Consider the following 19,686-nt stretch of genomic DNA (forward strand, 5'->3'; position numbering starts at 1 on the left):
TACACTCTGTTTTCTGAAGCAGCTGACGTCTTAACATCTGTCAGACAATGTTCAAGATTCTCTGTGAGTCTGTTGTGGCAGGTTGAGGGTCGCAGATGCCAACAGACTCAAACTGATCCACAAGGCCAGTAATGCTGTGGCGATGGAGCTGGACTCCCTTGAGGTGGTGTCAGAGAGGCGGATGTTGTTCAAAATAAGGACAATGCTGGACAACACCTCCCACCCACTCCATGACGTGCTGGCCAATCACAGGAGCGCGTTCAGTGAGAGACCGAGATTACCCAAATGCATCACTGAACGACACAGGAAATCATTCCTGCCCGTAGAATTCCTCCATATAATGCACAAGTATACACATCCTCTACAGAAAAAATAAAGTACCACATGATAAGAGGGGCACCTCAGTGTTAACCACATATATATCCAATTTGTGCAATATACTGGGATATTTACAAGCAGAGCCATTTGAGCTATTTTGTTATACATTATTAACTAACTCTGTAATATGTTAGAATATTTAGTCTAGAAAGAAACAAGTTAGGAAAAAACAAAAGACTTTAGAGAGACTTTAATGTATGAACTTCTTAAGTTACCTGGCTTAGTAGTACGGGCTTCAGGTTCCCCTCAGTGTTTCAGCCACATTCGACTCTCAGACCACAGCAAACACAACGCTGCAGTGTCTGTGCCAACCGGACAAAAGCCACACAAAAGCTTTTTAAAGATGTGGCCTCGACCAAAGCAGAGAGCAGTACTTTGAGTTTTTGTATTGGCTTTGTTTAAAACCAAACACAAGCTAAGCAGAGCTCAAAAACAAGTCACAGAAATCTCGATTCAGCGGTCACTTTTAGTAACATGCAATCCTACCTACAGTTTTTGTCTGAGCACTTGTCTGCAGTTCACAAATTGAGTCTCAGTGTTGTTTGCTTTAGTAAGGTTCAGTTAGCCTGTTGTTATTGAATCCAGTTAGGTATGAGTCACAGTGCTGTGTGTTGTATATTTTCCTCCTCCTTGCAGACAGCGGTATTATGTCCATATTTACTAATGTGAAGCTGTTGGATTACAGTTTCAGTAGGGCTGTTTTAACTTGCCGAATAGAAGAAAGGACACTCCTTGAAAATAGTGCATTTTCCATGATTAAATTGTTGGCTTAACAGCTCAAGGCTGACGCTAGTGACGCAACCATGTTAATACAATTCCTTCAGAAATGCTTCCACTTCAGATAATTTGTTTACCATACAGAGCAACACAGAAAACAAACTGAAGAAAATACTGTAAACAAGCAGCTGCTGTAAGAGGCGCCATTCAGAAAGAAAAACAAAAAAAGGAGGCTTTTACTCCCGAAAATCAACACCACATTGAATGCTGAGACATGCTGAGGCATTACTCATTAAAGAGAGTCACCCATCGCGCTGCAAGTTCATTAGATTGTTAAAACAAGAGTCAACGGGCGAGTCTCCTCTTTCTCATTTCTCACTTCTTCCTCCACAGCTCCCTTCATTTCCTCCCTGCTCCTCTTCGTTTCCCAGCTCTTGTCTTCCTCATCTTAACCCTTCTCACATGACTTTTCCCTTCTTCTCACCCCCAGCTATCCACAAGACACACACACATTTCCCTCAGCTCCTCTCATGTGTTGCTGTTTTTCTCTGATTTGATGACAGCAAATTACAGACTGCGGAAAGAAGCTGCATTCCTTCCCTCTACACCCCGAGCCCTAACCAGCTGAGAGCCCCGCTGTCAAGTCTTTCACACTCTCAAACACACACGCAGAGTCTGAGGCTGGCACAAAACACACCGTATACACAAAGATATACAGCTGTGACACTGTTTTAAACAGCTCAAAAGTGATTGTTTTCACACCACTGATAGCTTTTAGGGGTTTTTTGTTGTTGTTGTTTTAACTGTGCAGTTTAGTGCATTGCTTTTGTTCTTTTGTCTTCTTCGAATTTCACATCTGCCAATGAAATTGGTGCCCACTGCTCTGAAACCGGAGTCTGAGAACGTGGCAGGCTGGTCACGAGCACGGCAGACAAGAATGTGTTTCAATGCAGGAAATTCAGCAGTATTTTGTTTATGAAATGGTTTTGTTTTAACATTTGAAACTACAACCTAGAGAGGACCTTCCTGTTTAAATAATGCATTACTTATACAAGTGATCAAATGTATTAGCTGTTAATTACTCCAAAATAATTAAATCCATTTTCACAGGGGATTATTAATCTAATCTATTCATTTCAATTTTATTTATACAGAGCCAAATCACAACAAATATATGCTTTATATTGTAAGGTAGACCCTACAATAATACATACAGAGAAAAACCCAACAATCGTATGAGCAAGCATTTTGGCGACAGTGGGAAGGAAAAACTCCCTTTTAACAGGAAGAAACCTCCGACAGAACCAGGCTCAGGTTGTGGTGTGAGAAGGAAGACAGGATAAAGACACGCTGTGGAAATTATCTATTAGCTTATCTAAAGTAATCTATTACTTTCCAAAAATAATCTTCTCAACACATGCAATGCAGCATCCTAGGTCCTACCATTAATTTATTTTAGATAAATGTTTTTTGTTGTTGTTGGTTTGGCTAATTTGTGATTATTGCTTGTCTGAATGTAAAAGTTTTAAAACAATACAACACATCTCAAATGTCACACTACAAGTTTCAGTGAACAAACTTGTCAATTTATTCACAAAACATCACAGGTGGATACTAATAGACAAAATAGAGGGTCACATCCTTCAATCTCTGAATTCAGGTTTATAAAATCAAGCACCACACTATCTGCTTTTACACACATTCCTGAAACAATGAGTCATTCTAGAGAATTCACTGAATTAAAGCTTGGTACTGTAATGACATGCCTTGCAACAAAGTCAGCTTTGTTGCAAGGCATAAGGAGTATTACTACAAAATGGAATTGTTTAGGATTTACAGCAACTCAGCCGCAAAGTGTCAGACTACATCAAGTTACAGCACATCGCCAAGAGCTGAGGCACATACTTTGTCACCAACGCTCTGAAAACTCAATAACTGCAGCGCTCCGAACCTCCTCTGGTATTAACATCAGCACAGAAACTGCACACTGGGAGCTTCAGTGGAATGAGTTTCTGTGGATGAGCAGCTCCAGTACTTCCCATGTCAACAAACTGTTTTTAACAAATTCTTAAAATTTGGTGCTGAACTGCAGTTATAGCTACTGGAGCTCTATGCTGGTGCACAGAAACTAAACGCTTAAAAAATAAACACCTGTAAGCGGAAATTAATTAAATGCTCCAACTGCCTGTATTTGTGGGTGCTTTTGACAAATTTTGACTCGTGTATCTTTAACCAAAGAGTCTAATACTTTTGGTAAGTATGAACATTGTGTGCTGTAATTTGGAAGAGGCTGGCTCAGGTAATGGTAGCATCGGTGGGTACACTAACAGCGCAGTTCATGAGCTTTTGATTTCAGGATTGTGTTTTGTCTCCTGGTTTGAATCCAGATCAGCACTAGTAAACTACATGTTTTTTGGCCAGCTTTGTGCAACAGCTACAGAACACAGTCATGTAATGTGTCCAAGTAGCCACCAGCTGGTGCTACAATGTATGTATTACGTTACTTTTACTGAATATATTTGAAACATAAAGACATGTTCAGCTGCTGTTGTCTGCTGGCACAAGCTACACTTTGGTATCATTACAGCTTGTTGTGCATTTCTTGATTTTTGTAAGCTGACATGACTGAGTGGAAGACACCAGCATCATGCCACTTGATTGATATACGAGTACAGGCTCCAAGAGATGGAGATGGTCCACTCACTTGGACCACTCAAACAAAACCTCTACATCACCACCTGTATTTTCTGAGTGGGGATGGCCATTATCCAGAACACTACTACAGCGAGGCACAAAATATGTCTATATGTTAGAACAACAACAGCTTGATTTTAAGACATTCAAAAGTAAAACTAAACATCCATCCTACAGTCATACCACTAAACACACCTGAAATCTATCACCTGCTTAAATTTATGCACAAAGTTGCAAGCATAAGCATATACCCCCATACAGTCATGACAGATGGTTGCCCCTCCCCGAGTTTGGTTTGATTGTTTCTTCCTGCTAAAAAGGACGTTTTCCTTCCCACTGTCGTCAACTACTTGCTCATAGGGAGTTGTTTGATTTTAGGGGTTTTCTCTGTGTTACAAATCTTTAGCTTACAATTTTTGGCATTACAACAACAAAACGCCAAAACACAGACTTAACAATGTGGTGTATGCCGTACAGTGCAGCGAGGAATGCCCAGACCTCTACATTGGAGAGACCAAACAGCCACTTCACAAGCGCATGGCACAACACAGAAGAGCGACCTCCACAGGACAAGATTCAGCTGTCCATCTGCATCTTAAGGATAAAGGACACTCTTTCGAGGATGCCAATGTTCACATTTTGGACAGAGAGGACAGATGGTTTGAAAGAGGAGTGAAAGAAGCCATCTATGTCCACTGTGAGCGACCATCTTTGAACAGAGGCGGTGGTTTACGACACCAACTCTCTGCCATCTATAATCCAGTTTTGAGTTCCCCCCCCTTCAGACGCCTTAATGCCCACTCACACCCTGGGCCATCTGACCTCAGGAATTCGCATGATAAGGTGGGGCCAGGTTTCACAATGAACTCACTCGAAACTCTGGCTGATTGGGACCCACACCCAGTTCCACACCTTGGCTCAGGCGATTAGAGGATCATCAGGGGGTCCTTTTGTCCCTCTGTGGGGGGAAACTCCCACTAGGTTTATATCTGGGACTCTCCACCATTTGACCTTAGAACTGAAGAAGCCTCTCGGATGAGAGGTGAAACGTCTTCAAGTAACTTAAAGAAGTCCAGACGCTTTTCTTTGCAAGCTCCTTTGACTACGATGACCTGGATGACTGAGAACCTTCAAGGACATTTAGCTTACAATATAAAGCGCATATTTGGAGCTGTATAAATCAAATGTAATTGAATTTAACTGAATGAAAAGACTAGCACTCAAGTTGTAACCACTTAGCAAAGTAATGATTAAAATCGTATACTTTCCCAAAATTGCTTTATTGCATCAGTCAGAGCTTCTTTGCACTGGATACACAACCCAGCATGTTAGTTACCTTTAACCTACAACAAAAATGGAAAATACAGAATAATATTGCTGCATTTTTCCCCCCTCAAAAAGCATGGAACATCCTGTAATCCCAGCACACACTCATAGATGTGTTATTAACAAGGACTGGAACGCTGGTCAGTCCAGATCATGGAGAAGGAAACATGTTGGTTGGAGAATCGGGGCCATGTTTTGAAAGAATGACCTCATCCCCAACGCCACCCTTTTCCCGAGAAGGGAGGCCTGTGAGAGAAAAAGGGAGAGATACAAGGAGACACGACTAGACTGATGATGAGGGGGAGAGGGGGACGAAAGCCAACATCCTCTCCCTGACAGTAGCTTGTACAGTCTGACTGATTTGCATGAGAAAAAAAAAACTCATTCAGAAATGTGAACACGTACAGACTAATAGAAGCAAAGATACAAACCAGACACACACTCATCCACCACAGAATGGATACCATACACTTATCATTATATAATTTAACTTTCATGAGGTTTGGATTAAGTTTTGATCCAATAATCTGTGCATTTTTACACTGCATTACAGGCATTTGTAGATTCAAAAGAACTTGCATTTCCAGACGCACAGCTAGAGTAGTCTAGAGTAAAAGAGCTGCTTAGAATTTATTTACCGTCTTGTTTGAAGGTAACTAATACACTTTCTGTACATCCATGAATATAATAATTGAATCATCCTGCCTGATTTTGTCAGCAATCTTCATTAGTGTATTTTTAGCACCAAATAACAACAACAGTCACCTCACGCTGCTTTATATTGTAAGGTACAGGCTCTACAATAATAAAGAGAAAACCCCAACAAACAGACAAGCGCCTAAGAGCCAACACTTGGCGACAGTGGGAAGGAAAATATCCCTTTTAACAGGTAGAAACCTCAAGCAGACCAGGCTCGAGGAGGGGCAGCCATCTTCCAGGGCTCATTATTTTTCCCTCCTCCTCCAACCTCATCAACACCTCATCCTTTTTCTCCTCACTTTAAGCCTTATCTCATGAACTGAAGTCAGGGCTTTAAAACGTGAAAAACTTGCAGGAATTACTTGACAAATTGTTATCAGATTAGACATCACTGGACAGCTGACAACAAGCCAGTTAAACAACAATAGCTGGTTTTAAGCTAACATTAGCTCAAAACCTGCTAATGTTATGTTTGAATATCCTATAATCACACTTTCCCTCTGAAAAACATTTTGATTACATTCTCACATCATATAATTTATTTACTAAGCATCTAACAATGTTACAGCCATTTCAAAAAAAACAAAAACAAAACAATCACTAACAGCAGCTAACAGTGGCTAACAGCAGCAAAAATAGGTTGTTATACAAATTATGCACTTGAATTGGAACAAGTAAGAGAACAGAGCTCAGTTGACTACAACTTCCAATCTACTGACATCTAGCGATGAGATTTTACACACCATGTCTTTAAACAAAGCTCATGGGACATTAATAAAAACTTAAGCTTCTGAAATAGAGGTGAGAGTTTCTGTAATTACCATTTAAGAATCAACTCTGCATTTAGAGAGTTTCTTTCCAAGACGTTTACAGGTCAGTTTTCAGAATCTTTACTTCCAATCTGATAATCTGAAACTCAAAGCCAGTCGCTAATCCTGAGCTTAATCTCTTTCACAGGAGTCCTCATCCTCATGAGGACATTTAGGCTGAGCAGAAACTAAAATGAAGCTCAACACATCCACACACAAGAGGCCTCTCTGCTGCTTGGATAGGTCTACAGTTTCCTGAAGGGAAGCCCACTACTCCCCCAATAAATTCCCACCAACACACACCTCCATGCCCTGTGAGACCTCCTATTGTCTCCCAGTAGGAACTGGGAGGGGGGTAGAGGGTCCTGCCAGGAAACCCATCAGGCCGTCCTGAAAGCTGCTTCCTGAAGGCAGCAGGAAAGCATGAAGCATACGACAAGCAAAAGCTGAGAGCTGAACAAACACATACACACAAAGAGGTATCCTGCCGCCAACACCAGCACTGAATCCACCATCACATGATGCATCACACTGAGGTTAGGTAACATGTTATCACATTTGGCAAGAACTCGAGCGTTTAAGTGTTTGTGCGCGTTCTCATTCACGGTGACACACAGTCACCTCTGTGCAGGGTTTTTGCCGCCAGATGCCATTTCCTGTGTCGTAAATAACAAAATTCACCTCAATCGCATCTTGTTGTGTACAGAAAAAAAAAAAAGTTTTATTTTTTTTGAAAATTCACAATCAGGTTGAATTCAAACATCACATGCGTCCCGCCTCCCCCTCCCTCTTCCTTCCAGATTCTCCAGCAAACACACACAATCATGCACATTCAGCCTCCACAATGAGGCATTATGCCTCTTTGGTTGTGACGCTGTTTTCCAAAAGTTTTCTGAGGCCTGGTTGTTTTCTTCAAACCATCCCACCCCCTCACCCTCCACTCCCTTTCGTGCTCCTTGCCTTTTTTTTCCTCCCCCATGTCCAGGTTCAAAAAGCCACAAAGTGAATTGCTGCGGCACTTGAGCTTTGAACATGGAGAGCCGAAGCCGCTCCAACAGTGGATCTGAAGCTGAAGAGATCCTGCTGAATAAAGGAGAGAGGGCGGACACTGTCCACAGATGGTGGCATCAAATAATGACTTCTTCTTCCCACTGACTCCACTTCTGTCAGATGTCATCCATCTGTGATCTCTTAAATACCTCACCGTGTCCTGCTTCCTTAGGTTTCCTTAAAAGTGTTAACATTATGGTTTGTTGGACGTTGTCACTCCAAATGCAAGGTCAAAATACAGACTGTTTACCGACTCTCAAACTCGTCAGGACTATTACTTCATGAAGTTTATACAAGATGACTTGATCACTTTGTACAGGTTCTTATTACATGCCCTCAACTTCTCATCTCCTTCGGCCAAACCCAGTTACCTCAGAAGCTGAGATTGAACACAGGGAATCTGTGTCCGTATAACTTATATTCACCAAAGGACTGGGCCACCTGCAGGAGCTGCATCGCCGCGTGCTTCCAGTTTCTGTGCTGATGTTAATAGCAGAGGTGGTTTGGAGCGCTGCAGTTCCCGAGTCTGCAGAGTGTTGCAAACTGTTACACACCTCACTCTGTAACTTTATGTAGTTGCTGAGAATTCCTGAACACATCCACTTTGCAGTAGTACTACTTACTGTCGATCACTGAATATGTAGGATGGAAGAAATTTCACCAACTGGCTTACTGCAGCATCCTGAAAAAAAATTATGATACTTTTCGCATCCACAAGTCTACTAGGGCATGCTCAGGTCCAAGTGATATACATTTCTGTTGGTACAATACACCAACTATGTATATGCCGCAAATGATGGATTTTAAGCAGAGTTCAGATAAGTAAGAGGAATGACTACTCGGTCATCGTGCCTGCAGCCCTTTGGGATGACCCATTCTTTCCGAAATGTTTGTAAAGGCAGAGTGCATATTAATAGGGACTTTTTCTTCAGTAATAAAGGGCACGAGCACTGATTTTTCTCTCTTGGCAAAAGTTGCACAAGGGTTTCTTGAATTTGGATTTCTTTGAAATTCCAATATAATTGAAGTGAAAAAGCAAATAGATTACTTTATTAGCTTAGGGGGTGTTTCTGACTGCGAAACAACTTCACATTGGTTGCAGCACTTCATGAGACCTGCAAGAGTGATGGAAGGGTCAGCTCCAGTAGGGCACCTACAGAAACGCTGTTAAGACTTTCACTTCTTTTAGATGCATCCTGTTGACCAAAGGCTCTCCTTCCGTCATGTCGGCTACAACTAAACCAATCTGTGAGAGAGTCTGGGCCGTTTGGACAGACCTACCTATGATGATTGCTATCATTGTTTTATGTTGGTCATCCTGCTGATTTCCTCTTCCAAAGATTTAAGACCGTATCTCTTATTAATAAATGTTGCATGTTTATTTCTGAAACAATGATGGTATTGGCACAACTAGATACACTTCCTGCACCGCACCCATTTTGTATCCCAGCAGCAGCAGCAGCAGCATCCAGTCAGCCCCTCTTTAAAACAAAGCAGCGTTCATAAGTCAAGTTTCCCTCAATAAGTCAGTTTCCAGCTCTGACGTCACGTTGCCTTTCAGACCGAACACGCCTTGTTCTCCCTCTGTGGTGACACAAACTCTTCCCACCATAACAGACTGAATCCTTGTAGAATCTTGTATCTGGGTCAATAATCAGCCATATTATTTCCATGTAAACTGCGGGTCTGTCGCTCTCTCATTTCCCTTTTTGGTAATCCATTCAGCTCTTTGCTATTCTAGCCAAGTGAACAGTGAAAGTAAAGCAGCTCTTGACATCTCTAAAAGCCTTTTTGCAGTTGACCTAGATATCTGGTCCACAGATTTGAGTTTAAGAGGAGACTGTGACCCATTTGTCTCCTTCACAACAGTAGCTACTGGAGCCTCCAGATGTTTGATTGTCGTAACTACAGAACAAGACCAGATGTCAAGTGTTTGTTGCTTCATGCCCAGAATCTACTAAAACACACTCCATACTGTTATCATTTCCTTCACTGGATGAAATTATGATAGTTCCACATGTCGTTGATGGAGCTGGTCGGTATAATGACAAGGCAGAGGATGCACCGCCTATGAGATGTCTCTCTACACACACCTTCATCTGCTTTGGGCTGCTCCTCTGGAAAATACATGTTTGTGGGCTCTAATTCAGTTTTCCGTAATGCAGTGATTCAGTTAGCTCCTTCTTTATGGCTGTAGTCACACTAAGATGCAATTGGACATCGTGCAGGGATCATGACTGCACCGAACATATTGATGGCCTGTGGCTGACCCTGAGGCAATCTGCCAGGTGATTTTAGGCAAGGAAAGTCTGTTTTTTACTTACTGAATTTATGCCATCCTTTTGGTACAAGACCTGATTATTAAAACTCTATAAATTGACCACTTGTGATAGCATGAGAAAACCACCAAACATTTTTGCATCCAAAAGTATTAAAACTCTAGACTGACAAAGATAGATCATTGAAATCTGTTTATGTTCTATGAATTTTTCACTTGAAGACGTCAAACTGTGTCCACCCTTTGAATTATTGTGGTTTAGTAACAATGCAATTTTTTTTAAAGAGCCACCAAAAAGGCATATTCATAAGTGATGAAGATTCTGATAAAAACGCTGCAAAATTTCGATCCCAATCCCCACAATGTTTTTACCACAGGCTAAAGACGGAAATGTCACCAGCATCACATCACTCGTTGGTTGTGTAGACAGGTTGCACGGATTGAGGTTTTGCAGACACATGACCATTAACCACATGATTTTAACTTGGATGTCTAACAATGATGCTGACAGTGTAGGTTGAAGTGAATAAGACCCCAGACACACAGGGCTAGAAAATGGTTCACAACATCTGGCAACCATTGGCTGTGAAGGAAAAATTAGGCTGGTCGAGGTTGATGGCAGTCACTAAGAAAATGACTGCTGAAGATCCAGTCACACAGACATACAGACCAGTGAGTGCCCAGATGGCAATCACCTGTCACTAGAGAAAAATGTGCATTCCAATCCTTTGGCTCAATCCTCCTTGTGATTGCTTTGATCGTTAGCTTATTGCTGCGATCATAGGTTGAATGAAAGTGACAGACTTGTCTACAAACAGTGACCAGCTGTTCCCTGAGCTAAAGTGAAACTGTGAAAAGTGCAACACAAACCTAAAATGGAGATTTGCCTCCAAAGTAAAAGTTATGTCTTAGTGCTACAGCCAAAAGGAAGAACTTTACTTTGAAGGCGAACCTTCTCCATATCACTTTTTCAAGTTTTACCACTGCTCAGCTAATAGCTAGCGAGCATTTGCAGACACACATGAAAAACTTCCGGCAACCATGAAAATCTACACATAACCATTTAAATCAGGTGAGGTTTTAGGCGTGGTACCTTCTTCCAGCAGGGGCCAACAGCCTCCAGGAACCCCTTCCAACCGCTCGGAGAATACGCATTTCCCGTGTAACAAATGGTTGTATCACATCCAATATGATGGACAACTCCTAAGCAATGTGTGAGTGACATCACATGAGAAATCTCAATAAACATTTGTGACTGAATGTGAGGATTGTGTGTTTATTTCCAGCGTATGCTTCATAAACTGTCCAATTAAGCTACATTTTCAAACATAGCTTTGTGAGATATTTGCAGACAGTGAACCTAAAATACGGTATGTTGAAAATATTGGAAAATGCTCTTGTTCTTGATTGCTTGGCTGTTTCTGTGCACAGCTGGGATTGTTGATCTGCATCTTTGGCCAGTTTTTCCCAAATGGGTCTCCAGATGTTCATTCACATCTGGAGACCCATTTGTCACCAAGCAACTTAAAACTTAGGATTAAGTCTTTAAGTGTTTCCAGCGAGTTTAAAGTTGGCAGAATGTTTCCACCATGTGTCTTCTTTTCTTGTCACAGTTTTGTTCAAGAAAACAACATTTTGTTTTGTCATCTATATGAAAGAATTTCTACAAAGCGCAGTCTGGGGATGACTCAGTGAGTGCCAGATTACCACAATCCTGCTGACTCCAGCAAGATATGGTTTGCTTATATTGCCCTCCTTGTTTACTCCATATTTGCTGTTTGCCTCTTCATTGTAAAAAAAAATATGCTAAAGAGTAGTTTCCACAATGCACTAGCAAGAAAGGGTTTCAGATTTCCACACTTCACCAGAAAACAGATTTTCTCCATCTAACAATATTCTTCTGCTTATCAACTTCAGGTTCACAGGGGGAGGGGGCACTGCTTATCCAGTGGGGTACATGCCCTAGACAGGTCATCAGTCTATCACACAGTTAACAAACCAACCACTCATGCTCTCAATCATACCTGTGGCCAGTTTAGAATCAGTAATTAACCTAACCCCAAGCATGACACTGTGTTTAACCTTTGGAGGAAGCCAGAGTACCTGCAGAGAACCCATGCAAGCACAGGGAGAACATGTAAACTCCACAAAGAGATTTTCTGGGGGAGAAAAATGCTGGGACAAAAGCCAGATCAGAGAAGTAAAATATGGTTTTATCCACCTTAGTGCAGGGATGTTGGGTTTGTCAGGAAGGTGAAGTTATGGATGGTCAGACTGTAGAGGTGGATGATAGCTTAGGGTGCCCACACTAGTGTAATTTCTAGGGTTTGGGGATAAATCTTGCTGCTGGATATGGCCAGATCAGATTCCAGGAAGCGAACAATATGCTTAAAAAGATCAAAATAAACAAGACTAATCTGTAAATAGTTGAATACATCCATCAGTTATAACCTGTAAATTATTTTAAAGAACAAAGTGGCACTGGTATTATTAGACGTCATTTTATAAGTCTTTTTTATTTTAACGATGGGACATCCAATACTTGGCAGCAAGAGTGAGTCTGTCTCAGGACTGAAATGTATTAAGGGATTAAATAAAGTCCAGTTATATCTCTTGTAACAGCATGAGGAAGGGAACATTGAGTGTTGAAGCCTTGTTAAATCTTTTTATATGATTTAGTGGCTTCACAGGGCAGGGGTACATTTTCACAGTCACCTTAATACTAAACACAACATTTGTTCCACTATGGACCACTGAACAGAGGTGACCTCGCTCCCACTTCACACTTAGAGACGCTTGTCAGGCAGAATTGGGGAGATGGCGTCAGAGAAAGTACCAACATATTTTTTTCCTGTCGAACAAGGCGTTTATTGTTCGGTCAAAAAGTTGAAAGTTGTGTCTAAATTTCCAAAAGCAGTTGTGGTTTGGTTCTTTGAGAGATCTGATATTTTAGATGTTCAGTCCACAAGCATTAAATCCATTCTCACTCTACCAACCAGTTAAGTGAAAAAACCCCTGAATGATGGCCAGTGCGTGGCTGAGTAAAGACTTTACAAATTTGCAGCCAGTCTTCAGTAAATTTGGAGTTTTCCCACCCTGGTGTTAGTGGACAGAGTCTGATGACTTTCCCAGTGCTGCCCTGCTAGTACTTGAGCTGATGTTGGTATTTTTAGCCTGTTTTTCATTGAGTGTTTCTCAGACTGCAGAGATAGCAGAGGGAGGAGCGTCTGATTGGACCACAGTGGTAGACCTCACTGGCATTTCTATGACACGACTTTCACATTTGTTCAGATGGCAGAATCCGATCTTTGCAGGCAAACATTACCTTAATTCTGAACAAGTGGATGGACTATAAGGACTATATCTATATATACATATTAGCTGAGGTTTTTTATAGTCCATAGATTTACCTCATACTTGACCTTTTTTTAAGATTTCTTTTATGGAAACCGACAGGCCTGAGGATCAGAGGCCTATCAGAGCCACATATAAGCTGGAAGGTCAGAAAGCAACATTCATTTTATCTTTATATCCATTTTTCTAAATAAGAGAGGACATACATTACATTGTCTGATACTCCAGGCATTTACCCTCACTACAGATACAATCTATCTTGTGATTTTCTTCTGATCCATACCTAGCTCAATTATCTTGTCTTCATCACGTACAAATCATTATTACAAGATGTCCTGAATTATCAAACCGCCTTCCCTTGTGATCAGAACTTCATCATTTTTTCAAGATAATTGAGTTTTAGTGGTTACATCATATCGTTCATGAGCCTGTGCGTACCTAATAGCTGGGCAGCATTATACAGTATCAAAAGGAAAGATCACAAATGATTGAATTAATTTAACTAGGAATGAAGATAATGAAAATATGCAGACATGGACTGTCAACAAGTTTCAACATGATTAAGTTAAGCTGATCAAGTTAAATTTCTGCAAAGCCATGATTTTAAAACTGTCTGACAACTCGAGATAACAATATAATGCAAACTCAATCTCAGTACAATTAGCTCAAAAACTGGACATGAGCTCTCAAAATTGTTTTAAGTAAATGACTCATGATCCCGAGACTATTGAGGCAAATACAATTATGAGAAACAGAGCTGCTCTTGATTCCTGTAAATATCTGAGAGTCACAGAAAGACGCTCCAGACTTCCTTAATAACATCATTACTGTTACAATATGCGTTTTTACCTTTTAAAATCTAGATCTGAATGCAGAAATCCAATGTTCTTTAAAGACCTACCGTTTCCTTTAGCATAAAGTGTTCATTTCCATTTTAAAAGCCTGGATGCATGCTAATTGTTATGGAAATTCCATGCAGGTCTCGCACTTAAAGCTAATTGCTCCAGAGGAAAAAAATGCTTCAGCTTTTAAACTTTCAGAAACCTTTGAAATGTTTCTTACGACTGCACTTTGTGGAAATAAATAAAAACAGAAACTCTTCACTCACTTCCATTTTTCCTCTAATAACATACCACCTACCAAGGAGAAAATGGGAGTAAGGGTAAGACTACCAAATATTTCCAAGTACATCTTTGATATGCACTCACTGAACACTTCATTAGATGTTAAACTGCTTGTTAATGCAAATATCTGACCAGTCAATCACATGACAGCAAATCAATGCGTCTAGGCATATAGACATGTTTAAGATGACCGGCTGAAGTTTAAACTGAGGATCAGAATGTAGAGGAAAAGTGATTTAAGTGACTTTGAACATGGCATGGTTGCTAGTGCCAGGTAAGCTGGTCGAAGTATTTTTCTAAAACTTCTGCTTTTCTGGGATTTTCACACACAACATCTCTATGGTTTATTGAGAACAGTCTGAAAAAGAGATCAGGTGAAAAAGTTTTGTTGATGCCAGAGGTAAGAGGCAACAGTAACTCAAATAACTACTTGTTACAACCAGATGAGCTACAGCAGCAGAAGACAACACTGGGTGCCACTCCTGCCAGCTACGGTCAGGAAACAGAGACTTCAATTCTCCAAAATTGGACAACAGGACATTGGAAAAATGTTGCCTGGTCTACTGAGAATTGCTGTGACAGTCAGGATCAGAATTTGGTGTCAACAAATTGAAATTGAGGCTCAATCCCTCCTTGTATTGTTCAGTGCCTCAGGCAGGTGGTGCTGGTGTAATGGTGTAAGGAAAATATTTTTTTGGCACACTTTGTGCCCCTTAGTACTACATTAGCAGTTCTATGGTCTGATAAAACAAAGATTGAACTCTTTGGCCTGAACGCCAAGCATCACGCCTACAGGTAAACAGACACTGCTCATCACCTGGCCTATAAAACATGTTGAAGGCACGGTGATGGCAGCATCATGCTATGGGGATGGTTTTAACAGATATTTTTGATGATAACCTGCTCCGGAGTGCCTTGGACCTCAATCTAGGGTTTAAACTACAACAGGACAACATCCTACTTCCAGCGCAGCTCCGAGCTGGCAGTCAGTATTAGCAACTCTACCAAATCTTCCCTTGTGGGACAATTAAAGGATTATTCTATTCTATTCTGTCCCTAAGCACCACACAACCAAGATAACAAAGAAGTGCCTCTGGGACCACTCTGTGAGGAGCCCAGACTTAAACCATACTGAACATCTATGGAGAGATCTGGGAATGGCTGTGCACCAACGCTCTCCATCCATCCTGATGGTGCTTTAGAGATTCTGCACAGAAGAAAGGGAGAAACTGCCCAAAAGCAGGCGTGCCTAGCTTGTAGCATCATACTCAGGAAGACTTGAGACAGCAAGGGGTGTTGTGTGTAGAATTTTAATGGGAAAATAAATTCAATCCATTTTGGAATAAGGCTGTAACAGGACTAAAAATGGAACAAGTGAAGCGCTTTGAATACTTTCCGGACACACTGTGGCTCTACTGCTGGAGCACTCCCAATCCCTCACAAGCAGCCAATCTTTTTTTTGTTGTTTTTGCTCTTTATGGGCATTGTTCTGGATCTTTTCTATCAAAAACGTTAAGCAGCAATACTCCCAAAAACCTGCAGAGAGACTCTGATGATGACTGAATTTCCCTTTAACTCAATCAATGCTACTTAAAAAATGCAAGAGGAAACTACTTAAATAGGCCTACATAAAAATCAGAAATTCAATACCAAGTTCAGCGAGGCACACAGCCGTCTCTTGTTTACTAACCTAGTTTGTTTAGAGCTCCGTGATCTGGGCAGACCAATACAAAAATTTAATTCTGCACATAAGGGCGGATGGGGTCAGTCTATTCACAGAGGGATAGAAGAAAACGTATTTCGTTGAGTTGTGCGATTACAGTTTCTGGAGCTTAAAAATACCACACTGATGAAACTATCTCAGCACCAAGTTGGGTATATATAAACAAAGATGTCAGAAAAGTCTGTGTTTCCCAGTCATAATTATTACTTTAGAAGTCTAGATCTCATAATTACCAAAATCTGACCTGAATGTGGCACAAAATGCGAAGGAAAACAACAGCAAATGAAGGATTGATTTATAGCCCGGCCTTGGTGCGGCGTTTGTATCTCAGTACGTGGCCCGGTCAGAATATGTCAGTTTTATTTTTTACTTCGCCTGACACGGCTGCATCCAGCTTTCTTTTTCCTGCCTGCATCATGTCACCGCAGTGCACTGGCCTGCTAAAATTAAAGCCACTTGTAATAAAGCTAAAAATACGACCACATGTACTTTATCAAGCAGCAGGACTCATGAGCACACACTCAAATGCAATTTAGTTCTAATTTAATAAACTGTTCTCCATCAGCTCCGAGGTGTAAATCAGGCAGGAATGCATTAATTAGGAAGGCAGTGTTTATTAAAATGTATATATATATTATATATATAATACTGTCACTGAGTATCAAGAGTGTTACAGTGACCTCTTGACTCCTCCAAGTAGACTTACTGCCAAGCTATTTTTGAGGTGGCAGCAGTAAGTCAAACCCCAGGGTCCTGTTGCAGAAAAGCAGCTTCCCCCGAGAGAGCGCCACAAAGTTATTAAGAGCTTAACACAAATTCTGAGGAGCTTCTCCTCATCGCCCCCATCAGTTTCTCACTCTTACCCTTCATCCAGAGACTTAAGGATGTATTTACTGCAACTGCCTCTTTGATTTCAGTTTTCTGGAGCCCTGATATTTAGTCTGTTAATCCATATGGCTGCTATATTTCACTCCCAAACCAATAAATGAGCTCACACTTTTTTTTTCTTTCTAGTCCGACATCAGTTAATTAAGGAAGAGCTGACGAGTGGACAAGAAATCCAAAAAGGTTACATTATCCAGAATTGCTGACAATAGCGAGGTAACGACGAGCCACCGAGCACCAGCCGCTGCACTGCTTCACCTACTCATCTCGTGATTCCTGTTCTGCTGAGCTCATCGTTCCCAGACAGGCAACAAATTGTTTTATTCCATGACGCGCAACATAACGACAACATCCTGACCGAAAGAACGACCATGACATTCATGAGGTGTGTGTGTGTGTGTGCATGTGAGATGGTGAGTGATGGCAGCACAAAGCACTCTTCACTGCAAAACAACAGGCCAGAAAATCAAAACATGTCTCTGGGTTTGAGACACAGATGGATCTGCAGAGGTTTCTTATTTAATATACAAACAAAGGTCACAACACAATGGCCGCACATTAGAGCTCTGAAACTTTAAACTGGATCCATTTAAACATCAAGGTTACCGTCCCACAGCCTAATAAAGGAGACGTGGAGATCACTTTAGTTTGTCGGCAAATCAAAGTGAAATTAATTTTACTGACCGAACAGCTATTCTCGGTGTGTGTTCTGTTTTCTAGTAGCTGCACATCCAGCAGTGCAAAAGAGACTTAGCAGAGTAGAACTACGTTATGTGTTCGGCATAAGTTGCGTGGTGATTAAGCCAGGTAAGGATGGACACTTTGATGAAACAGAAAACTCTGACTTCAAGCTCGCATAGCTCGAAAACTTCCAATCTTGCTTTATGGTACTTATGCACATCTAATTATAGATTCAGTTGAAAAACAACTGATCAGATTTTAAAGACAGAGCATTAATACCACAGTCAACACTTTATTAATATAGCGGAACCACTGAGCTAAGATCTCTTTTACAACAGAGACTTTGTCAAGATAGCAACCATATAAACTCAAAACATCTCAAAAGTATCAAAAATCCAACGTTACATACAGGACCTACGACATAATAGGCAGCATTGCCACACTGACTGCCAGTGTTAGGGTTAATGAAGCTGTGGGTATGCAGACCTGGTTTTTTAATAGTAGCGGTGTTAATCACTTTAACCAAAAGCTTAAATACGGACTTCCTGTTTCATTAATACAGGTGAGACAGCAACACAGTTCTTTAGCCGCTGAATAACTTCATAACATAAAGTGCACTTCTTCTGTTGGGATGAAGGATCAAAGTCGAGTTGTAAAAACGTGTGTCTTTGTATCGAAAAGAAATGCAGCAAAAGTTTTTATTGTCTTATAAACCTTCAAATTCATGGATGTGTGAATAAAAAAGAAAAAAAGAGCCTCTGAGGGTAATATTTCATCACCTCATTGGTATTTAATGTAACACGCCCCCAACAGCACTGCCACTTAGGATTTTTTTTTAAAGCAGTGCTGTTTTCAAGCTAAACATCCGGAGCTGTGGCTGTAGGCCGTCCATCCTCCCAAGTGATTCATAGTGAGAGGCTGATGAAGCCAGCAAAGCTACAGGGCAAACCAGACACTGGAATCACAGCACTTTATTATAAGACAGGAAAGCAGCCAGGGGGACAGATATTCGGGGTGCTGACTTGGGATGGAGGGGGATTTCCGTCCTATAAAGCAGAGGCTGCTTTATAACCCCTCCCACAACAATGTCTGGCACAGAAAGATGTTCCCTTCTTTACTGAAGCTACATTTAGTTTGCTTCACATGTGAAGAAGCTGCAGTGTGTCCTGCAGGAAGAGGTGTAAAAGGAGATGCGCACTGAAGTGGCTCGTATGAGGTTTGACAAGTCAAAGCAACAGCAATAACAACAACAACACAACAAGAAAACCACAAAAGATGTTGGAAGAACACTGACCTAAATCCTGTCATTTCTAATGTGAGACAGCCGCAGGCAATAAAACACAGCTTTAAAGTGAATGGTTCTCATAGCAAATGCAGTGGTGGGAGAAAAGCCCTGTTTGGGAAACAAAAACTATTTTCAGTTTGCCAAATTAGTGGCGAGGGAGCCAGTACAAACCACATCCACTCAGACAGTTCAGTAAAACCTAAATAGAGTCTGAGTAGACTCTAAATTTTAAAAAGGGAGCGTTTAAAATAATTTAAAAATGTATATATTATATATAAGGTTCCAGAGGCAAACACAAAATCAGACATTATCAATAATCCACTGGAACAGTTTGCAGCAGCCTCTGTTTAATAAAACACAACTACTTTGGTCAGAGACTTGATTAGTAATAATCAGCTAATCAATACAGCCATGGACCCCCTCGGGCACTGCTGTCTTACCTTGTGGCTGCCCTCCGTCCAGTCACACTGAGGCTTGTCATAACTTCAGGAGAGGTAAGAAAAGTTTGGGAGGAGAAGGAGGGAGGGAAAAAAACCTCCTACCCCCTGACTTCAGCCTTTGGGTCAAGTTACCGAAAAGGTTTAGAATGTGTTTCCGATTTAGAATTTCAAAATAAAACGACCACGTTGCACTGAAGGGGTTTGTTTTATCTCTTGTATACATTTACATCTCTAATCTCGTTT

General features: G+C 41.0%; 1 protein-coding gene across 1 annotated transcript in view; it reads right to left on the minus strand.

The window, feature by feature from the left end:
• Positions 1-19,538, minus strand: part of kank3 (KN motif and ankyrin repeat domains 3) — a 37,087-nt gene extending 17,549 nt beyond the window's left edge. The window contains exon 1 of the mRNA XM_087852724.1: positions 19,444-19,538. The gene's annotated coding sequence lies outside the window, so the exon portion shown is untranslated. The remainder of the gene's footprint in view (positions 1-19,443) is intronic.
• Between the last annotated feature and the right edge of the window lie 148 nt (positions 19,539-19,686).

This window comes from Neolamprologus brichardi, chromosome 15 (assembly GCF_056152115.1).
Source record: "Neolamprologus brichardi isolate AB-2024 chromosome 15, ASM5615211v1, whole genome shotgun sequence".
NCBI lineage: Eukaryota > Metazoa > Chordata > Actinopteri > Cichliformes > Cichlidae > Neolamprologus > Neolamprologus brichardi.